General features: G+C 48.0%; 1 long non-coding RNA gene across 1 annotated transcript; it reads right to left on the bottom strand.

Annotated features, from left to right (window-relative positions):
* Window positions 1–5,036: 5,036 nt before the first annotated feature.
* LOC123106559 (uncharacterized) lies at window positions 5,037–21,060 on the bottom strand. Its single transcript, XR_006451387.1, has 3 exons — window positions 20,973–21,060; window positions 5,537–5,593; window positions 5,037–5,051 (listed from the first exon to the last, which is right to left on the bottom strand). It is a non-coding gene; the product is annotated as an uncharacterized lncRNA (long non-coding RNA).
* Between the last annotated feature and the right edge of the window lie 1,087 nt (window positions 21,061–22,147).

The raw sequence follows: 22,147 nt of genomic DNA, 5'->3' as shown, positions 1-22,147 counted from the left end.
CAAAGTGGTGGGTGCTAGAGAGATTTCTTCCAAAGCCTCGGATGATTATGGAGCTATTTTTGAACTTGTTGGGTGGGCACCATTTTCAAGATAGGTGGTGTTGCCTTAGTAGTTCGTTAGTGGATAACACGGTAGGAGAGGGTGTCCATGAGGAGCGACGACCTATAGAAAAGTTATCTCATCCCTTGTTGTGTCGGCCCTGTACTTCCCTTTCAGCTTTACAAGAAAAATGAAACAAACGAGTAATGGAATTGTACTCTTTATAGTCCAATATATCTTGAATATCTAGATTCAAACTACCTAAAAATTTAGCCATCATAGCATCATTGGATTCAACTAATCCAAATCACATTAAGCCAATTTGCAATTCTTGATAATAATCCTCTACAGAACTACTACCTTATTGTAAACGTTGCAATTCATTTAGTTTGTCATGAGCATAATATGAAGGAACATAACATTATCGCATAGCTCGTTTTAAAGCATCCCAAGTAGTAGGTATATTTTTCATATTAACACGACAATAATCACTCCACCAAACAGAAGCAAAGTTTGCAAATTCACTAGTGGCTGCCCTAACTCTTTGTTTCTCAGGAATATCATGTCATGTAAATATTCGTTCAATTAAAAGTTCTTAAGATAAAAATCTGGATTATATTTACCATTAAAAGTAGGCATAGCAAATTTAATTTTAACATTAGAGTGGTCATAATCTAGAATCTCGTATATGTGTGGAGCTCTTCCCATACCGTGACGGTTGAACCGTAGTTGTCGACGAGCATGTTCATTGTGGCAGTCGACCGCTTGGTCGTCCTCGATGTCACTGGAATAATCCTCGTAGTTATCTACATATTTCTCATTGATGTGGGGAGGAATGTGTTGTTGCTTATTTATGGTAGCAACATCGGTGGGTGTAGCTGGGTATTGTGGATCACCCACAGGCACACATCGAGCTCAAAAATAACGATGCCACCCACGGAGTTGCGAGGAGCAGCGTTATTGTTGCCGGGGGTGCAGTCTGTAACCCATTCAGATGTGACAAGATGTCCTGTAGATGCCTGATGGAAACACCTTGTGTCTCGTCTACGGCCTTGAGCCTCTCTTCGGCCACAATTTGACCACCCTCAAGTTGGACGAGACGCTCACTGGTGACTTTCACATCCTCGGTGAGGCCCTCAAGTGTGACTTGATTCCCTGTCATTGTTAGCGGAAGGAAATAACACAATGTATAATCCTATCTACTAGTAGGATGTGGTGGAGATTTTTTACTCACACTCAAGCTTAGTATCAAATTCTTATTTGTTATTACTAATGCAACGGGTGGTGTGCATTGTTGTTGGCTTCAAACAATTGATGAAGATTGGATGGAGCGATGATCAGTAATCAATAGAGCCAGGACATGTACTTATTGGTAGGAAAAAGTGTAGTTTCACAAAGGCTTCTCAATTCACAATATGAGTGGCACAATTTAGCAAAAAAACATTTCAAGTTGAATAATCGCTCAAACTCTTAACTAGTGCTGATAGTCGACTAGTAAGAGATAAAAATAATCTAAGCCCAAATATTGAATCAATTGAGCGGAAACCGATGAAAATATGATAGCTCTAAAAAGCTAGATATAAGAGCATCCCTAGCAGACCCCGCAAAATCCCAACCTGTAAAAGTCTTTTGCAGTTCGCGGAAAAGAGTATATGCAGGCCGACGCGGGCAAGGTCAGACTCAGACCCCACAAAGTGGACCCGTAAAAAGGATATTCGGTGAATATGCTCTTTTACGGGTCGGCTACGCAGGGTTTGCTCGGGTACCGCCGCGTCAACCTGCAAACTGAAGACGCCCAATTATCGAATTTGACATTGGTTCCGATAAATAAGTTCAAATTCAAACAAGATAACACAGTTCATGCGCAAATAAAAGCTTAAGTTTTGTAGGACAAATGCAAAAGAGGGTCTTGCAAAAGTGACGACCACGTCCGGCATCATCTTGTTTGATCTTCACTCCGCGCCATCGAGTCCATGGAGTTCATCGGAACCACTGAATCCACCTCCGACGCTTGTTCCAACTCCCACACCAAAATCATCGACATTGGTACCATATGGAGCAGAGAAAACATCTCTGGCACTGTAACATGCACTGGCCGACGCAACCATTCTCCTCTTCAAGATTTCTCTTCTTGCCATATCATGCCATTCTTTGGTGAGGTCGTCCATGTCATTGTGGTTCATTGTCATGATCTTGTTCTCTTCGGCGAGCAACTTGGACATGGCTTTGTTTTCAGCAGCACGTGCTCTTCTCTCCTCAATGGCTGCTTTGCGTAGCCCCTCTTCCTTGAGAAATTGCCATTTTTCTTGCTTCTCCCTTGCCTTCTTCTCAGCCAACTGTTTCTTGATCTCCAACGACTTCAACAGCATCAACTCATTTGATTGCACCATGACATCAATCTTCTCCCTCAAACTTGATGCTTCGTGCTCTCTCTTCATCTTTTCTTAGTCTTCTTGTTGCCAACGAGCTTGTTCAAATTTCTTGGGCCATCATCATCCTCATCTTCATCCATGTTTGTAAGTGAACCTCTCTTCGGTGGGGATTATTTGTCAATCAACTTCCACTTCTCGCACTCTTTGAGCAAGTCCCAACAATGCTCTAATTTGAAGAATTTGCCTTCCGAAGCTTCCATGTCTTTGTATCTATGTTGGGCAATTTTGTCCTACACAATTTGAACAAAGTCAAATGATGCTATCATTTCATATGATGCAATATGATGTGCACAACTTGAAAAAAGTCAAAACAAACTCACATAGTCGGATTTCACGGTTCCACTTGGAGGTGCATTGCGTACTTGCTCCAAGCAAGCTGCCCAATGGCTGCAAATAGGCTTGATCACATCCCAACGCCCTTGAAGCGACCGAAAGGTGCGTGGAGTCCTATTGGGGTACTTTGCCATCATGCGGAAGTATTGATTTTTGATCCTTTGCCAATACCTCTTGGTGGTTTGAGAAGTACTCGTGCATGCATCAAGAGACACCGCACTCCATGCCTTGATCAAGATTTGATCTTCCAAGATCATGTAGTTCTTCGGTCTCTGGCTTTTCCCAGTTTTTGTTTGCGATTGCTCATACGCCCCCTCATCAATCTCCTCCACTTCTTCCTCACCACCATGATCATCCATGCCATCCTATGTTTCATTGTAATCGAATGCGGCGAACGGGGCTTGATCGATGTCAACGGCGTTGGTGTCCAACAAGTTCACGAACTCGGCAGTTGCATTGTTCGAACCACCGCTATAGTGAACGGCAACAAGTCATGAGCTATCGCAAATGGCGAAAAGCAAAGAAATTTGCCATGACCGAAGATGCATACCTTCCGGCCATTTCGTCAAACACCTCGCTTGCAGTGGGAGCAGCACCATTGAGCGGCATCACCGGGGAACCTCTTTCCGGGGCGGAGGGAGTGGATGAAGGAGTCGGCTTCTTTGTAGCCGGAATCTTCTTCCACTTTACGCTGGAGACCTTGCCGACCTTCTCCGCCACCGACCCGGATCGCGCGCAGCGGCGTTGGCGCCCGGAGCACGGGCCCTCACGGCGTGAGCAGCCAGATTCCCTCCCTGGACAACCACGTTGCCCTGCCGCTTGTGGGCGGGCGCAGTGGTGCCTTGGGCGATGGCGGGGCCAATATGGCCGGCGACGAGATCCGCCCGAGGGGATTGAGCATGCGCGACCTTGACGGTGACGGGGGAAAGCATGGAGTCATCCATGGCGGCGAAGGACGGCCGGGAAAGATGCACCGGAGCATGAGGTGGCGGGGCAAATGGTGGCAGGGGGTGGGGGGAGCGGGAACAGCCGCGCGGAAATGTCCCTCCCACCAAATCTCGCTGCGGATAGGGGCCGAGCTCGGGTCATCCTCCCACCCCATGAATCTAGAGGTTGGGGGAGATCTTTTGTCGCATCCCGCAAAAAAAATTACGGATCGGACGCGTATGCGGTGTCTGATCGGGCAGGTTTTCCCGTGCCGACCCGTATTTTGGCGGTTATTTTGCGGGTCGGGGCGGGATGCGAGGTCTGCTAGAGATGCTCTAAGTGAGGTATAAACGCAATGTAAGAATCCCGAGAAAAAAAAGAAAATAATGTCACTTGTACAGAGCAGAAGTTCTAAATAGCAAAAGAATAGCCCAAAAGATCCTGCCGGCCTAAACTTACACGTCTCTCTCTCTCTCTCTCTCTTTTAGTTTTTTCTCTCTTTCTTCTTTTTCCTTTTTTGTTCTTTTTTCTATTTCTTTTTAGTCAAGCCCGTTACTAGCAAAAGGCACATACACAAGATGAACTAGCAGGAATTGAAACAGGTGCTACTATCACTGGCAATGGCAAGGCAAGTCGGATAAAACAAGCCACAACATGTGATGACGCTGCGTGCATGCAAGATCGTGTGAGGAAAGGAAAAATCAAGAGCGGCGTTGCATGCATGCTACTCCCTCCGTTCCAAAATAATTGTCGTTGGAGGGGGTTTTCCGACTAGGTGAAAACGAGTGAAATTACCAAACTGCCCCTCCCCCATCCACTGATTTCAAATCGCACGGGCCGTTGTCTTCCTCCATCGCTCCTTCCCTCCGCCAGGACTCCGTCGTCTTCCTCCGTCACTCCTCTCCTTCGCCAGGCTCCTCCATCGTCCACATCTCCGGCGCCCTTCCTCGCTGGTTGCCTGCGTCGCTCCAATCGAGAGCCCGATCCCCTCTGGTCGCCCTTCCCCGCCGCGATCGAAAGCTCCCTCGCCGTGGTCCGAAGCTCCCTCGCCAACGCTCCACCCCAGAGCTCTAGGCGCCACAGCTCCACCTGCATCCAGACCAACGCAGGCGCCCAGGCGCTCCTCCTCTCCACGCCCAGGGACTCCTCTCCATCTCCAGGGACTCCTTCTCTCCAAGTCCACCCAGGTTGAGGTGAGCTGGAGCTGGGCTCGGCTGCTGCCCAGGCTCTCCTCATCCCAGGCTGTCCTCACCCCAAGCACAAGTTCATCTCCTCTCCCCAGGCTCCACTGCTGTCGCTGGAAATAGCTTGATGATCATACTACAAACACAAACACACATTTCTCTGTTGAGGATATCATCTCCAGGAGTACATAGATATGCTGTCATCAGAACCATACTGTCTTGATTACTGCAAACATATTGTCATCAGAAACACACTGAGGACGGTATTTGAGTCCCTAGTATACTGAAGATCTACTACTAACAATAGATATGTTAAAGTAGTCATCAGGACTAGGAGTGATTTTTTTATATGCTCAAGTTGATCAAGATATGCACACAAAGAGAGTACTGCAAGAGAATAGTGCCTAATTCTCGAATACTCTTGGAGATCAGATTGTCTAGAAATAATTAAATGATCGTTTGGGTACTGACAAAGATATGTTGTATCACTGACTTGGAGTACACTGAAGATGATTGAAATAATTAAATGTACTAAAATTGCAGTACCATTTTGCTTTTTTACTCCAAAAATTTGCATCATGCTGATATGTATATCTACGAGTGGAGTAATGGAGTACTTACTCTGCTTAAGAGGAAAGCAGACCCATGTCTTGTTTAGACTCGTGTGTATTTGGCCACCTGAAAATCAGACTCGTGTGTATCATTAAGCAGTTCTACCCTGCATCGATTGTTCACTGCAAAAAGCCAAAAACAACATCATTAATAATCTGCATCCATACATCATGTTAGTTCATCAGTAACTGATCTAAGCCATCATGTTAGTTCCTTCCCTCCTCTTTGCCAAAAACGCAAATCTCCCCTGCTACTCTTGCATCACAAAAGCAGTGTGCTAGTTTCCACCAAAGGAGCGTGAAAAACTTGTGTAAATTCTACCATTATGCTTCAGGATGTAACTTGTGCAATTCTTCAAGATGTAACTAGTGCAATTCTACTCTTCTTCTAAAAAATAGAGCAACTTTCTCGCAATAAGGTGATCTTATACTCCGAAGAAACTGAACATAGTTGATGCTTCTTGACAATTTTTTAAAAGTGAACATAAACTGATTACAGTTAATATAGAGCAAAACAGTAGCACCGATAAACAGAAGAAGAAGAAATAGTGCAATGAAAATTAACTACTTTCAAAACTCTGAAATTAATACCTAGCGAAGGGAACACATGGCCGGAGGTCACAAACATGATATTTAATCTAAAAACATCAAGCTCGGTAGATAGATGGAACAACAGACTAACCATATTGGTCTCCACTGAAGTCAAATCAAATGTGAACTGTTGGATTTTCTTCAGTCCATCTGAACATTTGGACAAAGAAAACTAAATTCAGGGTTATATTGATGCCGCTAAGGGCCTGTAAATAGGATGGAGAAGATAGATCAATATGAAACCTGCTAAAACTTTGGCCTTCCGATGGTCATCGGCAAGTGAGGGAGTCCTGGATTAGAGGGTGTCCGGACAGCCAGATTATATCCTTTGGCCGGACTGTTGGACTATGAAGATACAAGATTGAAGACTTCGTCTCGTGTCCGGATGGGACTCTACTTGGCGTGGAAGGCAAGCTAGGCAATACGGATATGTATATCTCTTCCTTTGTAACCGACCTTGTGTAACCCTAGCCCCCTCCGGTGTCTATATAAACCGGAGGGTTTTAGTCCTTAGGACAACATACAATCATACCATAGGCTAGCTTCTAGGGTTTAGCCTCTCCGATCTCGTGGTAGATCAACTCTTGTAATACTCATATCATCAAGAATAAATCAAGCAGGACGTAGGGTTTTACCTCCATCAAGAGGGCCCAAACCTGGGTAAAACATCGTGTCCCCTGCCTCCTGTTACCATCCACCTTAGACACATAGTTCGGGACCCCCTACCCGAGATCCGCCGGTTTTAACACCGACATTGGTGCTTTCATTGAGAGTTCATCTGTGGCGTCGCCGTAAGGAAGGATGCCTCGTCTCGTTGTTAAAAGCAACATCACCGTCGGGGGAGCTCTGGCTGTTGGCCAAACTCTCCAGCTAGGCAGTTTCGTCATGACTGCATGTTCGTCCGCTGCACCGATGATGACTTCTTGGGTCATCAAAAACAACCTCCACGTTGGCTCGGAAGTCGCCGAGCAGATGGATCCAATGGAGCTCTCTTCCCTAAACGAACTCTTGGATCGCATCACCGCCTTGGGAGTCGCTATGAACTATGATCAGATTGGGCTTAAACCCGATCCAAGGGAGATTAACTCTCCACCGGTCACCCATCACGTTGCGGTGGTGGAGGAACAATGCGGCAACTCTTCCTCTATTTTGAGGACTAACTATGTCCGGTTTCCTGAGCTCTCCGAGCCGAATACCCACTTACGGGAGGACATTACCCAAGCCCTAAACCTAGAGTCAGGCAGCGGGCCAAATTTATCGGGTAACACTTCGGAACCCGAACTTCCAAGATTGGAAACTCCTCGGCCCTTGGGTCTCAGATCGGGTAGGAATTCGGACTTAAATCCACCCACCCACCCAGACATAAATGATCTTTCCCACATCAGGCAAGAGCCCCATGAAACAATACATCATTATTGGGCCAGATTCCTCCTTGTGATGAACAAGGTTAAGGACTGTCGCGAGGAAGATGCAGTCTCACTTTTCTGCAATAATTGCACGGGCAAGGGAATCCTTAACGCCTTAAGTCACCGTGACATATCACGCTTCGCTGCCTTAGCGTCAATAGTACGAAAGTACTGTGCAATGGAAAGCGCCTGGAAAACCGAAACGAAATTTTGGGATTATCCGGCTCCGAATATACACCCAGTCTGAAGTAAAAGGGTGCACTATCATAAGACTCCTGAGCTAGTTGCAAAGAAACAAAAACCCTCTGCAGGGCATGGAACTGTACTGGAGGGATGGCTTAACGGACCCTGCAAAATTCACAGTACAACGGATACAATACCAACACACAGCCTTAGAGCATGTTGGATACTCCGGCAGGTGGCCAAAAGTGGTGAGGATCTTCTTATCCCAAATGCCACAGAGCACCATCCCGTGGATAACAATACGGTGTTAACAATCTTTGAGACATTTGCGTCAAATAATAGGCGCAAGCGAACACTCCGCAGCATGGCCGAAATCTGCCACGTAGCAGCAATAAATCCATGGAGTGACACGGCTATTACCTTCAATGCCAGTGATGAACCTAAATTCCGAACAGCCCGAGAACCAGTCGCACTGGTCCTCAGTCCAATTGTGGACGGCTTTCGACTCACCAAAGTACTCATGGACGGCGGCAGCGGATTAAACCTCATCTACGAGGAAACTCTTCAAAAAATGGAAATAGACTGGAACCGCATTGAGCAAAGTAGCACAACCTTCAGAGGAATCATACCCAGTCGGGAGGCACGATGCGCTGGGAAAATCACACTAGATGTGGTATTCGGTACGCCAGAGAATTATAGGTCTGAAGAAATTACGTTTCAAGTGGCCCCGTTCAGCAGTGGATACCACGCCCTTTTAGGACGTGAGGCGTTCACGATCTTCCAAATTGTCCCCCATTATGGGTACATGAAGCTCAAAATGCCCGGGCCCAACGGAATCATCACTCTCGCCAGTGATCCGGACACAGCACTCCTCGCCGAAAACAAAACAGCCGCACTGGCCCTCGAGGCATTATCCGAAGCCCTCTCGGCCGAGGAATTAACCACGCTACGCTCCATAGTGGACAGGAACGACGTGATACTCAATAAGAGATCCAAGTCCACCTCTTTTAAACCAGTGGACGAAATAGTCAAATTCCAAGTCCACCCAACGGACCCTACAAAAACAGCCTCCATCGAGGCACAGTTAAACCCCCGCCGTGGACGCCGCACTACGACAGTTCCTGTGCGAGAATTGGGACATATTCGCCTGGCACCCTCAGACATGCCAGGAATCCCACGCAGGCTGGCCGAGCATAGCCTCAATATCCTAAAGGGATTCAAGCCGGTCAAGCAAGCTCTTTGGTGTTTCTCCGAACCTAAGAGACAGGCCATGGGAGAGGAACTAGCCAAGTTATTGGAGGCCGGATTCATCAGAGAGATAAAACACCCGGACTGGCTAGCAAACCTGGTGATGGTACCAAAGAAGGATAATCCTGGCGCCTTTGTGTCGATTTCAAGGACCTCAATAAAGCTTGCCCAAAGGATCCCTTCCCCCTCCCCCGCATCGATCAAATTATCGATGCTACCGCAGGAAACGGGTCATTGTGTTTCCTCGACGCATACTTCGGTTACCACCAAATAAAGATGGCGGAGTCCGACCAAGCCGCAACGGCATTCATCACACCATACGGTCCCTTCTGTTTCAACACAATGCCTTTTGGGCTCAAAAACGCCGGCGCAACATATCAGCGCATGATTCAGACATGTCTGGAGAAACAAATCGGCAAAACAGTAGAGGCATACGTAGATGATGTGGTCGTCAAAACCAAGCACGTCGAGTCTTTTATAGACGACTTGAGGCTCACATTCGACAACCTCCGAACATACGACATCAAGCTCAATCCGAAAAAATGCGTTTTCGGCGTACCAGCCGGAAAGCTCCTGGGTTTCATTGTCTCCAGTAGAGGTATTGAAGCTAATCCGGCCAAAATCCAAGCTTTGTCATAGTTGGCTACCCCAACAGACCTCAAACAAATCCAGAAGTTAACTGGATGTGTGGCGGCTCTAAGCCGCTTTATCTCCCACTTAGGAGAAAAGGTTTTACCCCTTTATCGCCTCCTTCGGCGCACCGAACACTTTGACTGGACGGACGCTGCCACAGCCGGATTGGAAGAAATAAAGGCCATTTTGGCAACCAACCCAATCCTGTCCGCGCCAAACATCGGCGAACCAATGTTATTGTACAGTGCAGCAACTCATCAAGTTGTAAGCGCAGTGCTCGTCGTTGAACGAGAAGCTACCGGACATAAATTCCCTCTTCAAAAGCCGGTATACTATGTATCCACTGTCCTCACTCCATGCAAATCATGGTACCCACATTATCAAAAGATAGCCTATGCGGTATTCATGGCATCCCGGAAGCTGCGACACTACTTTCACGAGTGTTCGATTATAGTAGCCTCGGAAGTGCCACTTAACGATATTATAAACAACCGCAACACTACGGGCCGGATTGCTAAATGGGCCATTAAGCTCCTCCCGTTCGACATAACATACAAACCTCGACGGGCCATGTGACGCCCCGAGACTGATGTGCCAGGTGTCCTCCGGGTATTCGCTGTTGTTGCCTTGTCATTGCTTGCGTGTCATGCATTGCATATCATGTCATCCTGTGCATTTCATTTGCATACATGTTCGTCTCATGCTTTCGAGCATTTTCCCCGTTGCCCGTTTTGCGATCCGGCGCTCCTATGTCACCCGGTGCCCCTTTCTACCTCTTTTCGTGTGCGGGTGTTAAACGTTTTCGGATTGGACCGAGACTTGTCATGCGGCCTTGGTTTACTACCGGTAGACCGCTTGTCAAGTTTCGTGCCATTTGGACTTTGTTTGATACTCCAACGGTTAACCGAGGGACCGAAAAGGCCTCGTGTGTGTTGCAGCCCAACACCCCTCCAAAGTGGCCCAAAACCCACCTGAACCCCCTCCGTCATCTCGATCGTTCGATCACGATCGCGTGGCCGAAAACGGTGCTCAATTTGGACTCTCCTAGCTCCCTCTACCTATATATATGTGTGCCTCCCGGATTTTTCGCGCAGATGAAACCCTAGCCCCGCTCCTCGCGCCGGCGGACAAAACTCCCCACCACCGGCCGGACATGTCCAACGCCACCGCCACCTCACTCAGACCAATCCGGAGCCGCCACCTCAGCTCCGCCGCCGCCTCCAGCCAATCCACCGCCGCCGCATGTCGCCCCACGCCTCCCCTCTCTCTCCTCCGCCGCCGCGGCCCTGTGGGCCCAGGCACGGCCCGCCCGGCCCAAGCGCGACCGCGCGCCTGCCCGCGGCTCCCCGACGCCACTCAGGATCCGCGCCGCCTGCCTCTCCTCGCCGCCGTTCGTCGCAAAGCCCACGCGTCGTCGCCTTTTTCGCCCCGCCACCGCATGCCTCGCTCCGACCAGCCACCAGTGCACCGCCTCCTCCTCACCCCGAGGAGCTCCGCCGCCGCCCCGCGGGATCTGGCCGTGGGAGGCCCGAGTCCGGCCGGATCCGCCGGATCCGCTGCCCGCCGACCTCGCCGGCGTCCCTTCTCCGGCCTCCTCCCCCAAGTCCGGCGCCAACCTCGGCGAGCATCGGGAACCGCCCGATCCAGATCTGTTTTGAGGTTGACCCCAAAATTCTCCTAAGTCATTTTATCCCAGTAATTTTTTAGGCATTTTCATCATGGCTTAACTCTGCACCCATGGCTCCGATTCATGCGAGTAGCATATTGAAATGTTCGCCTCGACGAGTACATCATTTCATCTCATTGAATCATTTCCATTTGAGCTCATCTTGATGCCCGAAATGTCGTTGGAAGAGGGCTATGTGATGAATTTGTCAGATCTGTTTCAGCAAATGGCATTTTGTCATTTTTGCCATGATTAATGTGTGCATGCTATGATCCTGAGCTCTACATGTGTTTTGTTATATGCCATGACATCTTTACAGAGGTGCTTACCAAGTATTTTTGTGATATTTTTGGTGACTAGTACAAGCTTGCAAAGTAGCATAATCGGTAATGCTGATTTCAGGGACTTAGAATTTCACTAAGTCCTTGTTCTGTTTTTATCGGTATGCCATATGTTCATGTTGTTTCCTAGTGATCCGTGCCTCTTTTGAGGATGATCAGTAAGGATGTTTTGTTAACATTGTGGTGCTCTATCCATCCATGTCTTTGTTTGCATTTATGGAGCACCCTAGCTTGAGTCAATCGAGCTCTACTTTTGCTATATCGTGAATCCTGGCAGATTGTTGACTTGTTTAGCGATTTTGCCGAGGATGTTGCTATCGGTCCGTGCATGCTATGTTGTTGTTCTTGCCATGTCTAGCTTCTATGATATGTATTCTTGATGGATGTATGCTTAGTTTGTCATGACATGCTCTGTAGTGAGTGCATCGAGCTCGTAAACATGCCTACTCGTTAACTGATTTGCATGCTCCAATTTTTCACTAAGTCTGAATCTGTTTATGTTTTTGCCATGTTCACATGTTTGCAATTGTATTTTCTGATCCCTTTTGGCTCAAGGTCACTAAGGGACTTTTGTTAAGTGCTTTGAGTAGCTTCATGCCACGCCTTTCTTTGCCATGTTAAGTTCCTGTAGAATGTAGTTTTCATGCTCTAAAGTGTGCTTCCTGATGATAAATTCCAGACTTGTGTTAATTTCACTAGTCTGAAACCTGTTATCATTTGCTCTATTGCCATGCGTGTTTGAACCTGTTAATGAGTGAATTAGCCGTAGCTCAGTGCTCATCTTTTGCTAAGCATCTTGAGTGGATACCTTCCATGTATTTTGTTGCCATGTTTGAGTGTTGTAGCATATTTAACTTGTTGCATTTAGATGGCTACTTGTTGTTTATCGCAGACCGATGCCATATTTGTTTTGCTTGCCATTTCCAAACCGTGCATCCGATTCCGGTGATCTTTATATCGATTTCAACCGAAATCACCTCACCTTTCCAGTGACACTCTTGGATTTCCAATTTGAGGCCAGGTTCAATCATTCCTTGTCAAATCTTACATATGCATCACATATCGCATCCCGCATAGCATACCATGTTTGCATCATGTTGTTTGAGCATTGCACGTGGTTGATTGTGTTCCGTTTGCTTGTTGTTCTTGTTTGGGTAGAGCCGGGATACGATTCCGTGAACGAGGAGCTCGTTGAGTTCGCTTACGAGGATCAAGTCAACTCTGACAACTTTCCAGTCAAGATGATCATACCCTCGAAATCACTTCTATCTTTGCTTGATAGATGCTCGCTCTTTTGCTATGCCTATGCTACGATACCTACCACTTGCTTATCATGCCTTCCAAATTGCCATGTAAAACCTCTAAACCACCTTGTCCTAGCAAACCGTTGCTTGGCTGTGTTACCGCTTTGCTCAGCCCCTCTTATAGCGTTGTTAGTTACAGGTGAAGATTGGAGCTTGTTCCATGTTTGGAACATGGATATTTTGTTGGGATATCACAATATCTCTTATTTAATTAATGCATCTATATACTTGGTAAAGGGTGGAAGGCTCGGCCTTATGCCTGGTGTTTTGTTCCACTCTTGCCGCCCTAGTTTCCGTCATATCGGTGTTATGTTCCCGGATTTTGCGTTCCTTACGCGGTTGGGTTATAATGGGAACCCCTTGACAGTTCGCCTTGAATAAAACTCCTCCAGCAAGGCCCAACCTTGGTTTTGCCATTCGCCACCTAGCCTTTTTTCCCTTGGGAGTCGCGCATCCCGAGGGTCATCTTTATTTTAACCCCCCCCCCCCGGCCAGTGCTTGTCTAAGTGTTGGTCCAAACTAGAGCCCCTTGCAGTGCAACCTCGGGGAAACTTGAGGGCTGGTTTTAGTTGTACGGATTGCTTATCCGATGTTGCCCTGAGAACGAGATATGTGCAGCTCCTATCAGGATGTCGGCGCATCGGGTGGTCTTGCTGGACTTGTTTTACCATTGTCGAGGATGTCTTGTAACCGGGATTCCGAGCCTGATCGGGTCTTCCCGCTAGAAGGAATATCCTTCGTTGACCGTGAGAGCTTGTGATGGGCTAAGTTGGGACACCCCTGCAGGGATTTGAACTTTCGAAAGTCGTGCCCACGGTTATGGGCAGATGGGAATTTGTTAATGTCCGGTTATAGAAAACCTAAAGTTGACCTTATTTAAAATACTTCAACCGTGTGTGTTACCGTGATGGTCTCTTCTTGGCGGGGTCCGGGAAGTGAACACGGTGTTGGAGTTATGCTTGACGTAGGTTGTTCTAGTATCACTTCTTGATCATAGTTTCTCGACCGTGCTTTTGCCTTCTCTTCTCGCTCTCCTTTTGCGTATGTTAGCCACCATATATGCTAGTCGCTTGCTGTAGCTCCACATCATACCTTTACCTTACCCATAAGCTTAAATAGTCTTGATCGCGAGGGTGCGAGATTGCTGAGTCCCTGTGACTCATAGTTACTTCCAAAACTAGTTTGCAGGTGCCGATGTTTCCGAGCAGGTGACGCAAACAAGCTCAAGGTGGAGCTCGATGAAGATCTTGTCCTTTGTGTTGTTTCGTTCTACTTGATCAGTAGTGGAGCCCAGTCGGGACAATCGGGGATCTGTGTAGCATTTGGGGTAGTCTTCTTTTATTTTGGTTCCGTAGTCGGACCTTGAGTGTATTTGGATGATGTAATGCTTTATTCATGTAATTGTGTGAAGTGGCGAGTGTAAGCCAACTATGTATCTTTTCCCTTATTGTATTACATGGGTTGTGTGAAGATTACCTCACTTGCGACATTGCTTTGAATGCGGTTATGCCACTAAGTCGTGCTTCGACACGTGGGAGATATAGCCGCATCGAGGGCGTTACAGGCCATTAAGTCGCAAGTATTGGCCGACTTTGTCACCGAATGGACGGAGGCCTAACTCCCTAAAGACTACGGCGCATACTCCAATTCGATCATGCACTTCGACGGTTCTAAAATGCTGGTTGGTCTAGGGGCTGGCGTCTTCCTGACGTCCCCAACCGGAGATACCGTTCAGTACGTATTGCAAATATTGTATACAGACTCCAACAACGCAGCCGAATATGAAGCTCTGTTGCATGGTCTTCGGATGGCAGTCTCCATGGGCATTCAACGCCTGGAGGTGTGTGGGGATTCAAACCTTGCAATATCCCAAATAAATGGAGACTTTGACGCCAAGGATCCGAAAATGGCGGCCTATCGAAACGCCGTCCTAAAAATGTCAGCTCGGTTCGAGGGACTCAAATTTCACCATGTGGCTCGGGAAAACAATCAAGCGGCGGATATCCTCGCCCGCATCGGCGCAAAACGCGATGCGGTCCCCCCCAACATATTTCTGGAAAGGCTGTTCAAGCCATCCATAGTATGGGAAGGGGACACCAGTAACAATAGTCCGGACCCGGCCAAAATGCCCGATACCAAATACTCTGACACAATCGGAGGCTCCACCATCGAAATAACACCTTCAGCCCACGTAATAATGGCCATTATCGCCCCGTGGACAGAACCATTCCTGGACTACCTAACTAGGCAGGAACTTCCGGAGGACCAAAATGAGGCACGCTGCATAGTGCGGTGATCTAAGGCCTACAGGGTCCACGAGGGAGAATTGTATAAAAAAAAGCACTACCGAAGTCCTTCAAAGGTGCATCTTCGAAGAGGAAGGGCGGAACCTTTTGGCAGAAATCCACGCCGGACTCGGCGGTCACCATGCCGCAGCCCGGGCTCTTGTAAGCAAGGCCTTCCGTACAGGATTCTATTGGCCAATGGCCCGGGCAGATGCATAGGACTTGGTCCAACGTTGCGCCGGTTGCCAGCTCTTTGCAAATCAAAGCCACATGCCACCCACCGCCCTCCGAACAATCCCCATCACGTGGCCCTTTGCGGTCTGGGGGCTTGACATGGTTGGACCCCTTAAAGGGGGAACCCACAAGAAAAAATACTTACTGGTCATGGTGGATAAATTCACCAAATGGATAGAGGCCAAACCTATTAAAACAGCCGAATTCGGACCAGTGATAGACTTCATATCTGGGGTCGTACACCATTATGGCGTCCCCCACGGCATCATCGCTGACAACGGCACGAACTTCACAGCCGATGAGGTAAAACTCTGGTGCAGCAAAATGGGCATCAATCTCGATTATGCTTCAGTCTATCACCCACAAACCAACGGTCAAGTTGAGCGAGCAAACGGTCTTATAATGACCGGCATTAAACTTAGATTAGTGCGTTCCTTAACAGAGTCTAACACGCACTGGGTAGAGGAGCTCGACTCCGTACTCTGGGGGCTGCGGACCATGCCGAATCGTAGTACCGGATATACACCCTTCTTTATGGTGTACGGCGCAGAGGCAGTCTTGCCCTGTGACATAATTCATGACTCACCTCGAGTGCGCATGTACGAAGAAAGAGAAGCCGAGATCGATCGGCAGGATAGTCTGGACACCCTAGAGGAGGAGCGCGACGTAGCCAAAGCCCGTTCCGCATTTTATCAGCAACAAGCTCGCAGATACTAAAGCAGAGAAGTACGGGCCAAAACTTATAATGTTGGCAAAGTACGCCTGCCGGATAAGAAAAAGAACAAGCTCGAGCCCAAATGGGAAGGTCCCTTCATTATTGACCAAGTTCTGACCGGTGGAGCGTACCGACTGCGGGATGCATCGACTAGTCGACTCGAGCCGAACCCATGGAACGCGGCCAGGCTCCGAAGATTCTACGCCCAGCACCGGACTCTATGTTCGTCCCCTCCCTTTGTCCATTTTTTGCATATACATTATATGTCTTGTTTTTCTTTCTTCCTTTATTTTATTCTTTCTCTAGGCCTTCAAGGGCCAACTTGTGCCTCGCTTGCACATTATAGATGCGCTAGCCGCGCTCATCATACCTGGGGGCTTCTTTTACAGAAGCTTAATTATTTATCTGGGCCTCAGGCCCCGAACATGTGTCATGCTTCCGCATGTACCTTTTTTCGCCATTATATGCATCGATATGACTTAAGTTTTGGCCAAGCTGGGTTGCCTGGCTCTTGTATTTATGCCCTACGTTCCCGTTAATTCGGCTAGGGCATAAGGGGAGCACATCTGCGATTGTTACTGTCGGGTCACCCGGACGTGTACCTCAGGCTGGGTGAAGCCGAAAGCTAGCGTTCTTAAGGGCATATTCGTTCGGTGAACAAAAGATGATTTTTATTTATTGTCCATATCTGCCCCTAGATGTTTTTCCTGCATTTCCTATCGCAGTCCGGACATGCACTTTAGGGCATGCTTACCCAGGGAAAGGAACCCTTAACGGAACTATTCTCCCTGGAAGATGTTTCTTACTACCCATGTAATATAACATAACTAGTTGGGCACTTGTCTGTTCAAGCACTTATGACCCCTACGCCTGGTCTCCACGCATGCCCCGGTTCTTATATAACTGTGCGGGTATTCGGATACACTCCGGACTATCGGGTCCCGAGGTTGAAGCGAAAAGGTCCGCCAAGACAAATGATCTACAATCCGGCTAGAAGGCATTATACTTGTCACTTTCATTACATAGTCATGCAGACTGACTTATTTCCTCTTCTATACCATCCAACAGGCGGTCTAGCTTACAATCCTGTTGGGAATACTTTGCGGCTAATTCTACTTGCCCATAAACTAAGCTAACGGGGATCTCTTTTTCCGTCAAGCCCCACAGGTCCGACCTCGGCCATGTGATTTGGGTCTGCCTTGGTATACCGTGTCTTCACCATGGCCCAGGCTTCTCTGGCACCCTGTCGGCAGGCTGATATCTTCCATAATCGGAAGCCCGCCGTGCTCCCTTGAGCTTCTCCGCAAGCTCTGCAACGCCCTTTGGCAGGGAAACGAACGGCCACAAGGCCTGGGCAACACCCTGCATCACCTGCCGAACTTGTTCGTGCAGATGTGACAGCTCGGATAGAAGATCACCCGCAGACCCGGGCATTTCCTCCGCGGGACGACCCGTCAGCATACCTACATACATAACGGTGTTAGTCGGCTTCTTCGCCGAACTCCTTTAAAAGGATTCGTTCAAGCACTTACTGAAAATGCTGCGCCGAAGCCGCTTATTCTCCTTCTCTGAGTCTGCAAGCTGGCCCCAAACGTCTTTTAGTTCCACGCTCAGCTTAATATTGGCGTCTTGGAGATTGTTTTTCTCCCGCCTAACCTAAGTCAGCACGCGTTTGCCAGCCTCTAGCTGTCGCATCACATGCTGGTCCTCCGGATTTTCTACGGATTCATTTGCAACATCTGTTGTTAGATCTGCAGTCGTGCCGCACATTATATGGTAACCATCATTCTTTAAAAGTAAATGTTACCAGCAGGTGACTTTTTCGGTTCCTGCAATGCGGCCACAGCAGCCCGCAGTTGGGTCTTGCATTCCTCTAGCTCCTATGACAGCCCAGTATTCTTCTTTGTAAGAACCTGCACAATAAAAATGATCCTTAAATCAGTTCTGCTAATTGTTTCAAGTCTCAGGGGCTACTGATACATATAAATCGTCAGATTTACTTACCCGTACATCCTTTACATACTGATCCGTGGCTCTGGCTAGACCATCTTGAGCAGCTCGGAGGTACGCCTCTCCAGAATTGAAGGCATCAAATGCCTCTGGTGAGAAACAAGCGTCACGGAGTACGGCCCGGCGGCGCCTATGATTCATGGCGCTTTCCACCTCTGAGTTTGTAGCAGATAATCTATCTACATCCTCTGTAGGGGGATTATCCAGCACCCGCCCCATATCGGCCTCTGCCTCTATGTCCGGTCCTGGCGCCCGGCTGGTGGAAGCGTGATTAGTAACATCGCCGGACATATTCCGGCGAGCGTTTTTTCTGTTAAAGAAACACGGATGTCATTATATTTCGAGAAAGACGACAACCACGGAGCGGGATTTATTATACCTTTGCGCCGGTGTCTCCGTCCTGACCGCCTTCCTTTTTGGCCTACCCGGCCTCGGTGCCTCCTGTTGGCGCGTTGTTGCGGGTTCGACAGGGAGTCCCGGATGCCTTCCCTGTAAAAATGCCATGTGTATATGGTGGGTGAAGTGTCTAAAAGGGGATCCTAGTTTTGGAGTTGGGATTTTTGGTTTTTCTTACATGCGATGCAGGGAGCAGTCCGGGATAGTCGGTCGTAATGGCCACCATGGCATTGTCCCCGCTTAACTGATAGAATTGTCGGTCTATCAGCTCCACGAATATAACCGAATCTTCTTCAAGTCCGGAGTCGAGGGCCCGGTCAGGGTCCTCTGTTGTGGAGAAGGCCTGTTGACCTCCTTTATGGCTTTTCGCAGTTCCTGCCGCAAATTGGCAAGGTGAATACTTACGACAAAGAATGCAGGAAAAATGGGAGCAGGGAGATATAACTTACCCAGCTTGGAGGATTGTACATGGAGAATCCATCACGTGGCTTGATGCGGGTGAACTCCTCTTCCTCACCCTTGAACAATTCGGACAGAATTTTCGCTAAAGCGGTAGCATTGTCCGGACCCTTACGCCCGTAGCGGGTGGCGTCATCCGCGCCGTTATAACACCACAGGGGGTGCCCATGATATTGAAGTGGTTGCACTCCCCGCATTATGCAAATCGACATAACTTCGATTACTGTCAATCCTGATCGAGCCAGTGCTTTAATTTGGTTCGTCAGATAGAGGACTTCTCCATTGTCTTCCACCTGGGGGCTCCGTGGGCGCCAACTTCGGCATTTCTTCAAAGGAGCATTGTTGAACTCAGGAAGACCCCGCCGAACAGGGTCCGGAAGGGGAACGTCCTCCATATAAAACCATTCTGAAGGCCAGTCTTCGGATGACTTCTTCGGAGTACCGGACAGGTATCCGGTATCGGCGATGCGCCATATTTCGGCTCCGCCCACTTGATAAAGTGACCCCCTCTGTGTGCGAGGGACGAGGCAAAATAGCCTTTTCCACAGCTCGAAGTGAGCCTCGCAGCCCAGGAACAACTCGCAGAGAGCCACATAGCCGGCGATATGTAGGATGGAGGCGGGGGTGAAATTGTGTAATTGGAGGCCGTAGAACTCCAGGAGCCCACGGAGGAACGGATGAATTGGAAATCCGAGTCCCCTTAATAGATAGGGAACAAGGCAGACCCGTTCCCCCATAGAGGGACAGGGAAAGCTCTCCGCTTGCTCCCCGCCATTATAGGTGGCAAGCCCGGCTCGAACGGGCACCATGTACGCCGGAGGGAGAAATCCCTTAGTCTGCAGTTCTACTAAATGACTGTGTGGGACTGAACACCTCTCCCAATCGTCGGGCTTAGGGCTACAGGGGCGGGAGGAGGAGCTGCGGAGGTCGGCCATGCTGGAATGGATCTTCCTGAAATGCGCTCTGATGGATTCTCGCTGGGGGAGGATGGTATGGATTGGATCTAAGGATCCCCATCCCTTTAATAGACAATTTATTTATCTGGCTAGGGGGGTGAATGTAAAAACGCTCTGGCACCTCGTATTCATTCGACGCATGGGAGATAGCCCTTATTGGGCACAGAAGCCAAGAGGTCCAAACATTTGTGGGACCGGACACTGCTTTACAAACGTTCGGAAGATGGAGAAGAACCCGCCTTGCAATGCCGAAGACAACTGTGTGCCAGACTCATTGTCATTGAAACTGGTTCGGGGGCTACTAAGGGAGTCCTGGATTAGGGGGTGTCCGGACAGCAGGATTATATCCTTTGGCCGGACTGTTGGACTATGAAGATACAAGATTGAAGACTTCGTCTCGTGTCCGGATGGGACTCTACTTGGCGTGGAAGGCAAGCTAGGCAATACGGATATGTATATCTCTTCCTTTGTAACCGACCTTGTGTAACCCTAGCCCCCTCTGGTGTCTATATAAACCGGAGGGTTTTAGTCCTTAGGACAACATACAATCATACCATAGGCTAGCTTCTAGGGTTTAGCCTCTCCGATCTCGTGGTAGATCAACTCTTGTAATACTCATATCATCAAGAATAAATCAAGCAGGACGTAGGGTTTTACCTCCATCAAGAGGGGCCGAACCTGGGTAAAACATCGTGTCCCCTGTCTCCTGTTACCATCCGCCTTAGACGCATAGTTCAGGACCCCCTACCCGAGATCCGCCGGTTTTGACACCGACAGCAAGCTTGCCTAAGGTGTAGCGAACACCGACTTTAGTAGCAGCACAAAGGACTCCTACCTGCCTCATTCCACCACCCAGTGTCTTCCTAAGACAAATTGTGAAAGATGTTCATCTAAAGCTCCTTGGAGATATCTGTAACAATATAAGGATGACATTTATACAATGATGTTCAATTATTTCTGTAATATAGTCATGTACGGTTTACATTTCTGCGCAAGTTAACTAACTCAAGATAGATTACCTTGTGCTTCTACTTGTACTTCTACTTCATCTTACATATTCATATCTTCAGGAGAAAATGGATCTCCCAGACCTCAACTTCACTCCACCTGCAGAAGATGCGGATGAAATGGATGAAGATGCAGAAAATGAAATGGAAGGACATGTAGGAGAAGAAATGGAAGGAGATACAGAAGAGGGGATGGAAGGAGATGAAATAGTTCAAAATCCAGGTATAGTTACAGTTGATCATTCCATCATTCCATCACTTCATCACTTGATCATTTCATTTAATCATTTCTCTGTTGTATGTCTTGGTACAGGCGTTGGTCAAGTTGCTAGGAAATATAAAACCCTCAATAACCAGCAAAATTTTGCTTCTCATGTAGCAATGCATACACTTTGTATGAGTAGAGGAGGCACTTTTTTGGGAACTGATAAGCAAGACATTGCAAAAAAATTTGGAGTGGGTGTTTGGAATATACAAAGAATTTGGAGGAAAGCAATGAAGCAAATTAGCGAAGGTAAAGAGGTGGATGTTTCTAATCAAAAAAAGGAAATTCTGGAAGAAGGCCTAAGGACATTAACCTAGAAAAACTCCTAACGATCCCATTAAACAAAAGGTCTACCATTAGGTCACTTGCCTGGCAACTGGGATGTAGCCCTACCACACTTCATAGTAAGTTCATGTTAAACTTGATAAGGAGGCATACAAACTGTGTGAAGCCAGCTCTAAAGGACCAGAATAAGAAGGATAGGATGAAAGTTTGTTTGTCGATGCTTGATGAGGCAACAACAACAACAACTGCAAGGCCTAAGTTCAAGACTATGCATAATGTTGTCCATATCAATGAAAAGTGGTTTAACATGACAAAGAAGAATAAAACATATTATCTTATGGATGGGAGGAAGAGCCTACGAGGCCCATACATGGCAACTGTATTGGCAAGGTGATGTTCTTGACGGTCGTTGCTAGGCCGAGGTGGGACAGTGAAGGAAACGTGACCTTCTCTGGGAAAATCGGTATCTGGCCATTCGTGAAGGAAGTTCCTGCTCAAAGGAGAAGCGACAACAGGCCCAAAGGTACAATAGAGACAAAATCAATAAAGGTCGACAGAAAAGTGATGAGGGAGTTCCTGATTGAGAAGTTTTTGCCGGCAATACAAGCTGTTTGGCCCGAAGGTGATGCTGGACAGA

This window comes from Triticum aestivum, chromosome 5A (genome assembly GCF_018294505.1).
Source record: "Triticum aestivum cultivar Chinese Spring chromosome 5A, IWGSC CS RefSeq v2.1, whole genome shotgun sequence".
NCBI classification, from domain to species: domain Eukaryota; kingdom Viridiplantae; phylum Streptophyta; class Magnoliopsida; order Poales; family Poaceae; genus Triticum; species Triticum aestivum.
This window is presented reverse-complemented; position numbering and strand designations above follow the sequence as displayed.